This window comes from Haemaphysalis longicornis, unplaced genomic scaffold (assembly GCF_048455015.1).
Source record: "Haemaphysalis longicornis isolate Haplotype H1 unplaced genomic scaffold, Haemaphysalis longicornis Haplotype H1 scaffold_6, whole genome shotgun sequence".
Taxonomy (NCBI): domain Eukaryota; kingdom Metazoa; phylum Arthropoda; class Arachnida; order Ixodida; family Ixodidae; genus Haemaphysalis; species Haemaphysalis longicornis.
This window is the reverse complement of record NW_027526407.1, coordinates 188,628,790-188,641,794: the sequence shown is the minus strand read 5'-3', so window position 1 is coordinate 188,641,794 and position 13,005 is coordinate 188,628,790. Positions and strand designations below refer to the sequence as shown.

Sequence of the window (13,005 nt, the reverse complement as noted above, 5' to 3'; positions counted from 1 at the left end):
GACCACCTTTGTATGGGCAGGCACCCCCGTGAGCTGTATGGCTCGCCCCGGTGCCCTACTCTTGGATATAATTGCGGCTGCCTCTGAGGTGATCACCCCTTTCCCGAAGCCGCAGTACGCTCTTTTCGAGTCTGTAGCCACTACCTCGACGCCCGGTTGGACAAGCGCCAGGGCTATGGCCACCTCCTCAGCCGTCGTTGTGTCCTTGGTCTTCACCGCAGCACTGGTGACCAGCCTTTCTTCGTCGGTGACCTTTCTTGATTTCGGCGTCTTCGATTTGGATGGAGATGTCTGGTGGGGGCGTCTTGTGGGGTTTGCCGGATTGGACCACGAGGAGCTCCGACTTTTGCGGCGCGCAGCTAAGTCCGCAGGTCTTTGCGTACTCGTGTACAGTCAGTGCTGCCGCCTGGAGGGTCTCCTCTATCCAGCCGTCGGAACCCGCTCGCTCCGTCCATATTGTGATGTCATCCGCATAAAAAGCGTGCCCGATCCCCTCTATTTGGTCTAAGAGGCGTAGCAGGGGTAAGAGAGCCAAACTAAAGAGAAGTGGTGATAGGACAGCCCCTTGAGGGGTGCCACATTCAGCTCAATAGGTTCCGACTTCTGATTGCCCACCGATATTTGTGCCATTCGAGAGGACAGGAAGTTCTTGATGTATCTGATTGTGTGGGCGCCACACTTCGTTCCGTTGGGGTTTGTCAGAATGCTTGCATGCGTGATATTTTCAAATGCGCCCTTCAAGTCGAGGGCCAGGATCGCCCTGGGGCTGTTCCTTGTGGCCTTGACGACCAGCTCCTGAAGCTGAAGCATTACATCTTGGGTGGAAAGATGCTTCCTGAAACCGAGCATAGTCCTTGCCATTTGATTTGTGTCCTCCAGGTGTGTTTGGAGTCAACGGAGCACCATTCTCTCCATGACGTTAGAGAGATTGGTCTCATGTTTTCAATGGCTGGAGCGTTTCCGGGTTTAGGGATGAAGCGAACTTCTGCTTCTTTCCATTCTGGAGGAAGCTGCGAGCTCTCCCAAGCTGCGTTGATGTGCTCAAGGAGAGTCTGCGCCGCTTTGTCGCTCATGTTTGTAAGTAGCCTATACGGGATGGCGTCCTTCCCAGGGGCACCCCTCTTGTTACTCTCGTCGACTGCAGACCAGAGTTCCAAGAGTGAGAAGGGCCTGTCATTGTTCAGACCCGCATATTCTTGCGGGGTTGGATGTTTTCCTTGTTCTGTTTGCAGGTAGCGTTCTTCGAGGGCCTTGATCAGCTTTTCACCATCGCCGTTGTATGTGTTTAGCACTTTCGTCAGTGCTTACTGTTTTTCTGCCTGTAGAGTCGATAAGATGGCGTAGCAGCTTCCATGTCTTCCCCACTGACAGCTGACCTTGGAGGCCGTCGCAGATCTTTACCCAATTCTCCCTGCTGAGTTTGGCCACGTAGTCGGATATTTCCGTGTTCAGTTGGGCTATGCGGCGGGCTAACGTTCTGTTTTGCCTCTGCCGTTTCCAGCGTTTCGTTAGTGAGTGTCGGGCCGCCCACATGTTGGCGAGTCTGCTGTCGACGAATGGCGCTTATGTCGTTGTAATGATTGTTTGCGTGAACTGGTCTAATGTCCGTTTTTGCTTGTCAGCCCACTCCGTGTACGTCTGGCCGGTCGATGCTGTTTCGTCTGTGTTTTCTTCTTCTTTTTGAGTATGCTTGCGCATCTTGTCCCAGTCTGTAATGTGGGCTGTTCCCAGCTTGGCTCGGTAGTTGGGACCCCGTATCGTGATTGTAACGACGCTGTGATCGGAGCCCAGGTCCTCATGTTCGCACTTCCATGTAACGTCGAGTGATCCGCTGAGCCACGACAGGTCTGGTGTTGTGTCCCTAGATACACTGTTTCCTCTGCGTGTTGGTACCCCGGGTTCGTTCAGTAATGTTATAATCTTGGTCGTCCATTGTCTTGACTAGAGCCTTTCCTTTCTTTGATTGAAACTTGTACCCCCACAGCGTGTGCGGTGCGTTGAAGTCCCCGAGGATCAGGAGTGGTATGGTCCCCGCAAGCTCCCTCGCATCCAGCACGACGCGGTCAAAGTCGTATTGTTTTTGCGACAGTCTGCAGTAGACGCTTATAATGAATATGTTACTTTTACTTCCGATTTCCCTTGCGTGTATTTCAACGAGCGTATGTTCGCATCCCGCTTGCACTGTAAGGTGTTGGGTGGCTGCTGTATGTTTCTCGACGAGAATCGCCGTTCCCATTTTAGTGGGGTCGGTATATGTGACATACCCCGGGATCCTCGGAACTGCTATTGTCTCCTCCAAGGCGAGGATGGCTGGTCGAATTTCGACCGTGTTCATGTATAGCGCGAGTTTCATGTCCTTGTAACGGATGCCCCTGCAATTCCACTGGAAAATCGTTTTGGGCTCTCTACTGCCCTTCCAATTACTGCTCCTGATGTTTGTGTTCGGTGTCATGTTTGTTGAGAGTCTTGAGCCTTCTGCGTCGTTTGGCCATGGCCTCTTTAAGTCTTTCCATGTGATCCCTTAACGCACACAAAGCGTGTAAGCTCCCCTCCCACCAGAACGTCGACGGAGCAAAAGCGCCCGTCCTTCACCAGCTCGCAGTCAATTACTGTTAAGAATTCGTGTTTCCGGATTAGAATTGCGGTTCCACCCGCTCGGGTGGGTGTGAGGGTGTAAAAACACCAAAACTGGTGGCCGAAAAATCGTACAAAATTTTGAGCGTCCCCTCGAGAGGCAATTTTGGTTTCCTGTAAAAAGGCCACATCTATTTTTTTTTTTTCATTCAGTAGGTCAACTAGCCAATGTTTCCTTTTCTGCGAGGTTAGACTTACCACATTTAAAGTGGCAAGCGTGACTGCGTTCTGGTGTGATGCCATGGTGTGAAAAGCGCTTACCGGTCAGGACGTCAAGTCCGTCCGTTAGTCGAGCTTCCCCCGGCGGTCGTTGACCCGGTATCTCCCTGGCTCGGTTTGTTGGTGACCGCACCGCCATATTTTCCGCGTGCCTTCCGCCGCGTCTCAACTCCCGTGATGTTATTGCGCGGTTTGCGCGGTGCTGCGGCGGCCTTCTTCGGGAGCTCGTCGTCCGCGTCGTCACAGCTGGCCCTTCCTGGCTGGTCGTTCGGGAGGGCCGCCTCTTCTCCCTCAACGTCGGCGGGTTTCGCCTCACTCCGCAGCTCGTCGTCCGCCGCGGGCTTGGCGTTGGTCAGGGAAGCCTCGCCACCCCGCTCCGCGACCGTTTCCTTGAGTTCATGGGGTGTGCCGCTGTCGTGGGCCCCGTCGCTGACCATTTCTCTACTCGCGCCCGGCATCGCTGTCGTCTCCTCCTTTTCCTTGCAAGGCTTTTGGGAAGGGGCCGCTTGCTTCCTGGTGTTAGGGCGGCCTCGCTTCTGCCCGCCGGTCGCCTCGGGGGGAAGGGGGCGAACGTCGTCGACGCTGCTGGCATTCTCCTCCATCCCTTTTGTTCCCATCGTCCTGTCAGCGGTAATCCCGGCTGCGAGGGGTGGGGGGCGTTCTGTCTCGTTTCCGCTCCCTCTCTCGGCGTGCGCGTTGGGCTCGGAGCTGACTGAAGGTCGGAGGCCGGGCGTCTCGTTGTCTTTGCTCTTCTCTTCTCTCTTCCCCTCTGCCTCGTGTAGCTGGCCTGCTCCTTGCGCTGGAACGGCAGTGTTGACTGGAGGCGAAGGCACGTGCGGGGATGCCTGGAGAGGGGGTGGTGGGGGAGCGGCTGCCTCAGGTCCCTCGGAGCTCATCATCGCCGCCATGTCGTCGGCGTCCATGTATTCCTTGAGATTCCTCGCGGGCGTTCTCTGATTCGCTCTGGATGCGTACGACTGCGTGCAGTTAGTCTGGTCATGCCCGTAAGTGCGGCACGCGCGACACCATGGAGTTGAGCAGTTTTTCCGATAGTGTCCGGTGTGGTAGCAACGGAGGCAGAGCGACGGCTGACCGGGCACCTCGATTAGAATGGGGCAACCGTTGTGAGTCGCCTGATGGGGCATCGCCTCCAGGGATGTTAGGGTTGAGGGAATCACGTGGAAGATCCTCGTGGTGCCGGTCATGTGCGTGAGGCCGGATTTTTGCCACCCCTCACGAACCACTCTTTGAACTCGGCCAAAACGTTCAAACTGTCGGATGAGCAGCTCGTCTGGGACTTTTGGTGGTACCGGGTACAGTGCACTCTTACCGCGATTTCCCGGCGGTTAGGGTTGATCACAAGGCACCGCCTACCTTTCACTGTGATCTCCGCGCGTGCTGCCAGCCCCTTCATGTCCGCTTCAGATGTGAATGTCAGCCTCCATAGGTGACTAAACTGAAAGGGACCGAGGCATTCGATCTTCGGTAGGTCCGTGATGTCACCAAGTGTGGACGCGAAATCTTCCACTCAGAAAGGCCGTGCAGACGGGTCTCCATGCAGAAACAAGGAGTGTTCGGACATCTTTCCGGTGGGAAGCGGCGGCAGTAGGGTTCGGTTGGCAGCCGACGCTGACGGTGCTGGCGGGTCCCGGGGAAACCAGTCCGACGCGAGTGCGTCGCCTACTCGCGGGGCGCTTTCTCTCGACATGACCGTCCCCGTCGAGGGCTGAGAGGGGACCCCAGAGGGGGAGGGCACTGAAACAATCAAGGTGCCCATCTTCTGAAGCAAAGGTCCATAGTAATAGAACCTCTCAGTTCCAATAGTCTTGACAACATTGAAAGTTTGCTGTTTCGTCGTGTTTCGACGTCTTGAACAACTTGCAATGACTGTTCATCCATCTTCTTGCGGCAGCAGTTAAGCCTTTCTTGAGCTTTTGGGCTATTCTTATAATGACCAACAGTCCCTCTAGCTTTCTTGCAGGGTGCAACAAGACATGGGGTCATAACGTTAGCATCACCGATGGCCAACTGCAAAGTGTGAGCAAAGCAAGTCCTTTCGTGCCACGACAATCCGCGAGTGGCTGCCCTCATGTTGCGTGCATTATCTGTAACAACATAAAAGGGGCAAACAGTCACTGGTACTTCCCTATCAGACACCAGCTGCTCAAGAACTGAGGCAATCCTAGCTGATGTGTGGTTGTCTGGGAAAGGACAAGTGTTGAAGTTATACCTCCTCAACTTGAAAGTCTGATCCATTTAGTGGCGCGTGAGGCTAATGTAGCTCTCATTAGCCCTAGATGTCCAAATGTCGGTTGCGAAGGAAAGCGATTCCAATCTGTGGCAAAAAGCCCTCCCCAACTCCAACTGTTCTTTCTTCCTGGTGTCATCATACAATTTGGGCACCAATGTCCGAGAGAGGGCCATTCTTGAAGGCACCTGTTATCCAGGTGCCTCTTGAAGCACCTGATATCCGGCCTCTTGAAGCAAATCTGTGAAATTGTGATCTTCCACCATTGTGTACGGTTGCAAATCGAGCGCAATCATTCTCGCTACCTTCCGGTCCAGGGCATGCCGTTTCACTTCCGTCACTGCCACTTTCTTCTTCAAAACATCCACGATGCTTGGCTGTTTCACAGTTTTCATTTTAGCAGCTGCTTCAAATTCGGCATACAAGTCTGTTGTCGATGTTGGAGTTTGCAGTGATGTTTCGCAATAGTTGCATACAGCCTCTGTTGGAGAGATTTTGCGGGAGAAGTCCCATATAGTACTTCTCATACTAGTTGACGGTCGTGACCCTTGACGCGGCTCCATTGGTGCTACAGTGGCCTTCAGAGTCGCACTCGCTTTACGTAGGCATAACCACGAACAAAATATAGCCAGTTGTGGCACAAAATGAGGATACGCTCTAACGAGGACAAGAGCGGGAGGTCACGCCGTGGAAGCCCTAAATAAAGCGCTACACGAAGTGGAGAAACACACCTTAATGCATACGCAGCTGCGGCAATCACTCCGCGTGTGCTTTGAACATTCCGCGCATGCTTCTACGAATTTTGCTTCAAATATTCGAGATCGTCTTGCCTAAAAACATTAGCTCATAATTTATAACGCCTGCATTGTCTGTATGAGCCCACGCGACCGCAGTTAATACTAACGAGAACGGACTACTTATTGACTCGCAGAAGCCGGCACTTCCTTCCACGACGTGCTATGTTCCACTCTGCCTCCAAAAAAGCGAAGGCACGCCAAGCGCTGTCGCACAAGAGTGGATAAGAGTAATGTGTGTCCAAGCTCTCATTCTGCACATGAGCAGGGCGCTTGCTTTATGTTGTATTCCCGGCCCACGGCCGCTGGATGGATTATTCTACAGAGCGGCCGTGCCTAGGCAAGTGGCTGTAAGTGCCCCGTGTCTTGTCTTACAAATGGCGTGATTGACGAGCTTATTAACCTGTCCGTTTAGTGTGACCCTTGGCAACACTGCGCAAGTAACGGCTCAGGCCGACAGCTACCGCCCGCTCTCATTTGTATACCGGAAAAATTTACGACATTGGGGATCAGAACAACCCTAACCTTCCATTTGGTGCTTGTGACTGACATACACGAACCTACGACTTTTGACTGGTTATCTTGGTCAAAACTTACAATTACAGTATCAATTCGGAGGAACGAGTTGTCCGATCAGCACAGTGTTTGTCGCAGGTTTATAATTTCAACCCACACAATGCTTGTTTTGAAGGGATTTTTCTTTTGCAATGTTAACATCATTCAGTGTTGGCCAATTATTTATTTCAGTGGTTCCTTTTAGAGTAATTTCTGCACTTCATTGCGATGGAATGTTCGAGCTCGTACAAATTGCTGCGCGCTGATAACTACGAATGAACACCGATACAGACTGCGAAAGCACGTACCGTTCTCCTTGTGTATGCCTTGCAACTTTGCTGTCGAGACATGCTCTGATTTTTTTTTTTTTTTGGTGGTTCAAGTATTTCGAACAATAAAAGTGTTCTTGAATCGAATCGAATACCAAAAAATTCGAATCAAATATTCAACGTTTCGAATATTTGCACATCCGTAGTATTTGGAACTTGGCACGAGGCTGTTGCAGACTTCGTGTTGGCTTTCATGAGCCAGTGGTCAAACACGAGCTTCAGCTTCTTGCGAGCCAAAAGCTCCTGGATGTCTTGATATGATTTTGTGCTTCTATTCACTTGCGCTCTCAATTCTGCAATCTTCACTTGGCACAAATGAAGTTGCTGCTTAGTGCTTCGAAGCTTGTCCTTTACCGCTTGGAAGCAGACATCTGCTTCTGTCTGGCATGCCGTCTCTATGCCTCTTCCAGTGCTTGTCACCTCACCTGTCAAATGAAGGAATCTTGATCAATATTAAGAGGCAACAACATGCGACGTTGTTTTGCAGGCGGGTTTTCTCTGTGTGAGTGCGACTGTGGCTTGGGCTTTGTTGGGTACACCGGAAGGTTTGTGAATACCCAAAAGATGAGGCTGACGCAGGACTTGGGCTGGTTGCACTGAAGAGACACAGATTGGCCACTTATTCTGAACTCAGTCAGCTCAAATAACATGCGTGTGGTCAAAATGTTCCTCGTACATGCGCACAGCTTTCGGCTCCTGTCATAGAATGGCTTAATTCCACTTGTTGCACTTTTCGCGCTCACCACGAAGGCAGAACAGCGAAGCTTTTTTCTTTGCACTAGGCACGTAGCATGTCAGAGGCATCGTAGCTTACATGGTTTGCTGTTCGCAATGAGTGAACGAAGCTATATTGCACAACAAACACCGCAGCAAGATTGTGACCCAATGCACTACAAATGCAGTGGTAGCTGTTCAAGTCACATTCAGTGGACATTTTGTTCAGGGAGCTTCAGGGATCTTTTGTTAACATGTGAAGCTCTTCCATAGCGTTACACAGAAGTTTTGTGACGAGAAAAGCATTGAAGGACTCTGGTTTTGGTAAACAGACGTGTCTTTAAACAGAACTGTTTCGCCAATATTTCGTTTAATAAGTGAGCACTTGTTATTGCGATTGTTGTATTGCCGATGTTAAGTGGCATCTGTAATGGTATTCGCACTGGATTGGGCACTCGGTGGCAGTGAAAATAATAACTACAAGTGGAGAGGGCAGCAGGTTCTCTTTGGCATGCACGGCAACTCCTGTAAAACCATGCAAGTTCTCCAGTTTATCCAGCGACAATGTCACGATTGCTTGTTCGCACTTTAAGTTTGAATGTGACTGCAATGACCAAAATTTGGCATCTGCGTTGCAGGTGCGTGTACGAACTTTTGCGTGGCCTGTGCCTCGGTGGGACTGAGCTTTCGATTAATTGCACCCTGGCCTCCAAAAACAGCATATGACTCTATGCCCCCTACGTTTGCCGCCTGAGGGAGGAGACACACAGCAGCTACAAGGGACTTTGATTCCACAGTGCCGGGAATCTAGCTCTGCGTGGGAGGTCCCAAGAAACGCAGTGCCGACAGTGCCAGTAGGATGTGACTACGGACCCACCGTGGCGGCTGAGTGGTCAAGGTGCTGTGCTGCTGAGCGCAAGGACATGGGGTCGATCCCGACTACAGTGGCTGCTTTTTGGGTGGAGGCGGAAACGCCAGTGTGTTAAGATTTCTATGGGTGGTGGAAATCCCCGTTTGGTCAAAATTAATCTGGAGCCATCCACTACAGCGTGCTTCACAGCCCAGAGGTAGGTTAAACCCAACAATATTGAATTTTTGGGATGCAACATTGAAGAGACTCAAAGTTGTTGGGCTGCTTCCTTTTCAATTGTGAGCACGATTTAGGTGATCCCTGACTTCGTGGCATATCCAGAAATTTGTGTTAACGGCATTTGGGTAATGAGAGCTGGCCATGTGTGAAGCAGTCAAGTAGCTTTAAACCGGCTGCCAGCACCTCAACGAATTTCCAGGCACTTTGCTTACTTGGATGGGGAGTTCCTGAAGCTGCAAGAAAAAAAGAAGAAAAAGAAAAAACAAAAAGTTTTGTGCTGTGCATCAATAGCCACTGTTCTGGCAGTGTGGTTAGATAGAAGGCCATTCACTTTTCAGCTGCTGGTGTCCCCTTCCCACCAAAGCTGTGTTTTTGATTACCTTTACCACTAGTGGACTCTTTTAAAGCTGTTGTCGTATGTTCCTGCAATCTGCAAACAATGCTCACCTCTTCTTGCAAACACTGTGATCGTGTAAGAAAAAGCTTGGGATGACAAGTCGGTGAGACTTCCCCAGGCAAAGGAGAGAAAATTTAAGCGTTTTTTTTTCTATAATTTTGGCTAACGCAATCGCTCCCTTTACAGTTAAGACATAATTTTTCTTTGCTTTTTAGTGAGGGTGTAAAATGGGTTTTTTGCTCATAATCTCTAATTAGGTGTTGGTTTTTCACCTGCCCATTGTTAATGCGGGAGCATCAGAGACTGCTTATTTTATTCAGGTCGTCAAAAAAAGTGGTGTCCCCAGTTCCGTATACATAGTTGGAACCTGTCATCAAAATTCCTGTTTAGCATGTGTAGCCACAAATCTCTCCTTTTAATTTACAATGAAAAAGGGTATGTGCTGTTGTAATGTTCTTATTGGCCGCAAACAGGGCATACTACCCACTGGGATTGGTTATTGATAAGAGCAGCGGTCAGAAGCTCATGTCCAGTTAACCAATTTTCAACATATGTCAACATACCCGCCCACAAATCTCGCATACCAACTCAAGGGGATCGGCCAATGACAACAACTGCTGCTTCTCACGGCGCATTGCTCGCTTCCTATTTGGCTGAGACATCAAAATACCTACCCACACGTGTGTTTTTAAAACTTCTGATGGAGGCAAAAAGCAAAAACGCCCGTGTGTACGAGATTTCGGCGCACGTTAAAGATCCCCAGGTGGTCAAAATTATTCCGTAGCCCTCCACTACGGCGCGCCTCATCGCCTGCGTTGCGTCGGCGCGTTAAACCCTACAATCAATCAATCAATGCTTTTAAATCTCAGTATGAAGTGATACTGATACATTCTCACATCCTAAGAGAAAACTTAGGGGACTTTTTCCCTCATCTATTTATTGAGTTTGTTAAGTCGTCAGTTGAAGTGCCCTCAAGCCATGTGTTCCTTCTTTGATTGACACAGCAAGGTCTGTTTCGACTTGTTTTTTAATAAAGCAGGTGTGCATGTTTAGTGGTGTGGAGAAGATTGAGTGCATTGTCTCTTGTGAGTAGTGCCTGTGTGGTCCTCACCCTCTTTGCTTGGCCTTTCCTTGATACTCATGTCCTTCGCAACTGTTCTCTATTGCGTACAAGAAGCTGAAAATGTGTTAGCACAGTTGCCTCGAATGCTCTTTGGACTTACTCTATGTGTACTGGAAAAGACAAAAGCATCTCAATTGATTACCTGCCGTGAGTTCTATCAGTAAGTTCCGCTTTTCAGTTTCCACCCTACCATAAAGTTTGTTTGCGCAGGCCAGGAAATTAGTAAAAAAAAAAACTTTTTTCCCAGCTTTTTAACTGTTATATGCACGTGGAACTTCTTACTCTATTTATTTTCATGGCACTTGGTCAGGCTGTCTCCTGAAATAAAGCACCAATCAGGCTTCAAGCAATTATTCATGTAGACTCGGGTTGCAAGGCCGTTATAAAGGGTAGTGGGTGATTACAAAGTACCTTTAATGTAGAACGATTAAGCGGCCAAATGTGTGAGAAAGTGGGCGTCCGGCGGTAGTGTGCAAAACAGAAAAACAGGCTCCTTGAGAAGCCTTACAAAGCACGAGGCATTCTATGAGCAATGGCATGAGCTTTGCAATATGAGAAAAACACAAGGTCAGAGTGTTTAGCACCTTATCAAGCCCACACAGCCCCAACGGTCACAATTACTCCCAGTTCAAAATCGGAAGGAGCACTCAGTATCTTTCAAGTGGACGTCAATGGCTTCACATTCGTAACTCTTAACAAGTGCTTAGGCGTCCTCATTTTTTAAGTGTAGAGCACTTTAGGGGCATGCCTTTTCATTTGAAGCTCGCTCGCTGGACCCAAGTAGAGCCACAGGGCGTGCCGTCGTAGCAGCTGTCATCACTGCGTAACCCAGAGGCTCCGAAAGCCAAGCGGTTTGTATAGTCATAGGCGTTCGAAACTCGTGAACCGGTGGCGCTTCTCACACATCTCACCGTTGTTTAGCACAAAGGAAACTGCTGGTACATTTGGGGCAAAATAAGCGTAATTAACCGGCAGAGCCCACGTTCATGTAGTTAAGAACGTTCGTTGGGTTGGTTTTTACGATAGTAAGTGAAAAGAAGTGGCAGTGCAACGCCAGCACGTGTGGGAAAAAAAGGAAGCGCAAAGAGAACAGAACTCCCGCTGGAGCAGTTTCACGCAGGGGGCGCCAGCATTGCGAAGGTGGGAAATTTGAAATGAATTGGGTGGTAGCAGTGAGTGCATAACGGCCCTACAGCCCATTATGCCGAATCACTGCTCTGCACTTCTGAAAGCGTTCACATTGAGTGGAACGGCTGTAATTTCTCCCTACACCGGCCCTTATCGTGTGTTTTACTCCTCGCTTCCATATGGCCGTGAAAACATGACCGCCAGCACATATTTCAAATGGATAAAGTAAACAAAAAATGCAAATAACAGCTCTTCACACAAAAAAGGGCTGTCACTGTAGATCTGGAAGTTACAACATTTGAGATGTTTGCAACAGCATGTGTAAGCGGTTGTTAGGTGTTCCGCTATATGTTTCAGACAACTGTAGAGCTGCCTTTTACTATTTTAAGAAACCGGTTTGCATCCCATTGTGTGTGGGAATTTATGGTGTTCGATTTTTTTTGTCCTCACACAGATGCTGCTTCCTCTTTTACTGTTGCCCCAGCATCCACTGCCTTGGGAAGCAGTGCACGTTTCTTGTATTTCTATTTCAGTGTGTAACGTGCATTCTCTCTGGTCACATTAGGTGCGGTTCTTCATTTATTTAACTCTTGTTTGGGTTTGGGCTAGTTTATTCATTATAAAACAGTGAAACAGCGCTTAAACAAACCCTGTAAAGGAATATTTATTGCTTCCGGAAATATAAAGGGAAAAATATGACGTCACACCGTACACGAAAAAAAAAAGATTTTTTTTTTGTCTTCTTTTACTGTCTTGTTTAGGCGCTGTTTTACTCGTTTATGGTTCATTTCTTTCTTTTGGCCTGTCAGGTGGCTTTTGTGAAGTGTACACGATTGTATAGGATGCACACCGTGCATAGGTAGGAACTTGTTACCATCCTCCTTTTCTGCTGCAGTCACATTGAGATGTTTAAAAGACGCTCTTTTTTCAACTTTCATTGTACTGAGCTGTGTAGTGCCATGGCTTGCACTTGGGAGTAATAAACATTCTGTGATTCCGTACAGTTAAGCTCTTTGGTCTTCCCATTTGTGTTTCTTGTCTGTACGGGGCCACAACACTCAAACCTGTTGTTTTGAATCCATTTGCTGTTTTACTGCCATCAAGGTGGAGCGGGAAGTTGGTCGTGCCTGCGTATTTCTTAATGCTTGTGCATTTTACACTTGAAACAGTTGAACACATTTGCAGGAAATTAGTTTTCTCCTGATAGTGGGCTAGGCATCTTCAAGACAGAAAAGTTGCTTGCGAGAGACTGCGCAGGGCCATAAAAAAAATACTGCAAACAGTAACCGCTCCATCCTTATTTAGAGACCCAAGCCTTTATTTAGTGAGAGTACTTTCCCTCAATAAAGAAGATGGCATTTTTGTGCATTAGTGCATGTTTTGTCTGATTGAAATTCAGTTGCGAGCGTAGCCCCTGTGTCTACCCTCCCCTCTGTTGTATCGGGATGTAAATCATATATTTGGGTAACTAACTGTCTTGCATGTGGCACTAGAATATACCTCTGTACTTCCAGGTGTACTTGCCTGTCATACCCAAGAGACCGCGAGTCCATTCTCATCTGATAAGCCTTACATCTCATCTGGTGAAGTGTGGGAGATTAGTGGGAACCGTCATTGGACTTCTATCTTGACCGATTTCACCAGTGTGTTTTACTTGTTGTATTGTTTATCGGCATGTCAGCCATTGATTCTGTGCAGTTCAACAGTCTGGTGCCCTGAAAAATATTTAAACTGTGTGAAAAAAAATATTTAAACAGCTGTGAATAGTTTTACT

The 13,005-nt window shown here is 48.8% G+C and overlaps 1 protein-coding gene across 2 annotated transcripts in view; it reads left to right on the top strand.

The window, feature by feature from the left end:
- LOC144141290 (protein MANBAL) overlaps nucleotides 1-8,472 on the top strand; it is a 45,397-nt gene extending 36,925 nt beyond the window's left edge. Inside the window, exon 4 of one of the 2 annotated variants that reach the window (XR_013316516.1) lies at nucleotides 8,132-8,472. The gene's annotated coding sequence lies outside the window, so the exon portion shown is untranslated. The remainder of the gene's footprint in view (nucleotides 1-8,131) is intronic. The other variant, XR_013316515.1, reaches the window with a different exon arrangement.
- The last annotated feature ends 4,533 nt before the right edge of the window (nucleotides 8,473-13,005 follow it).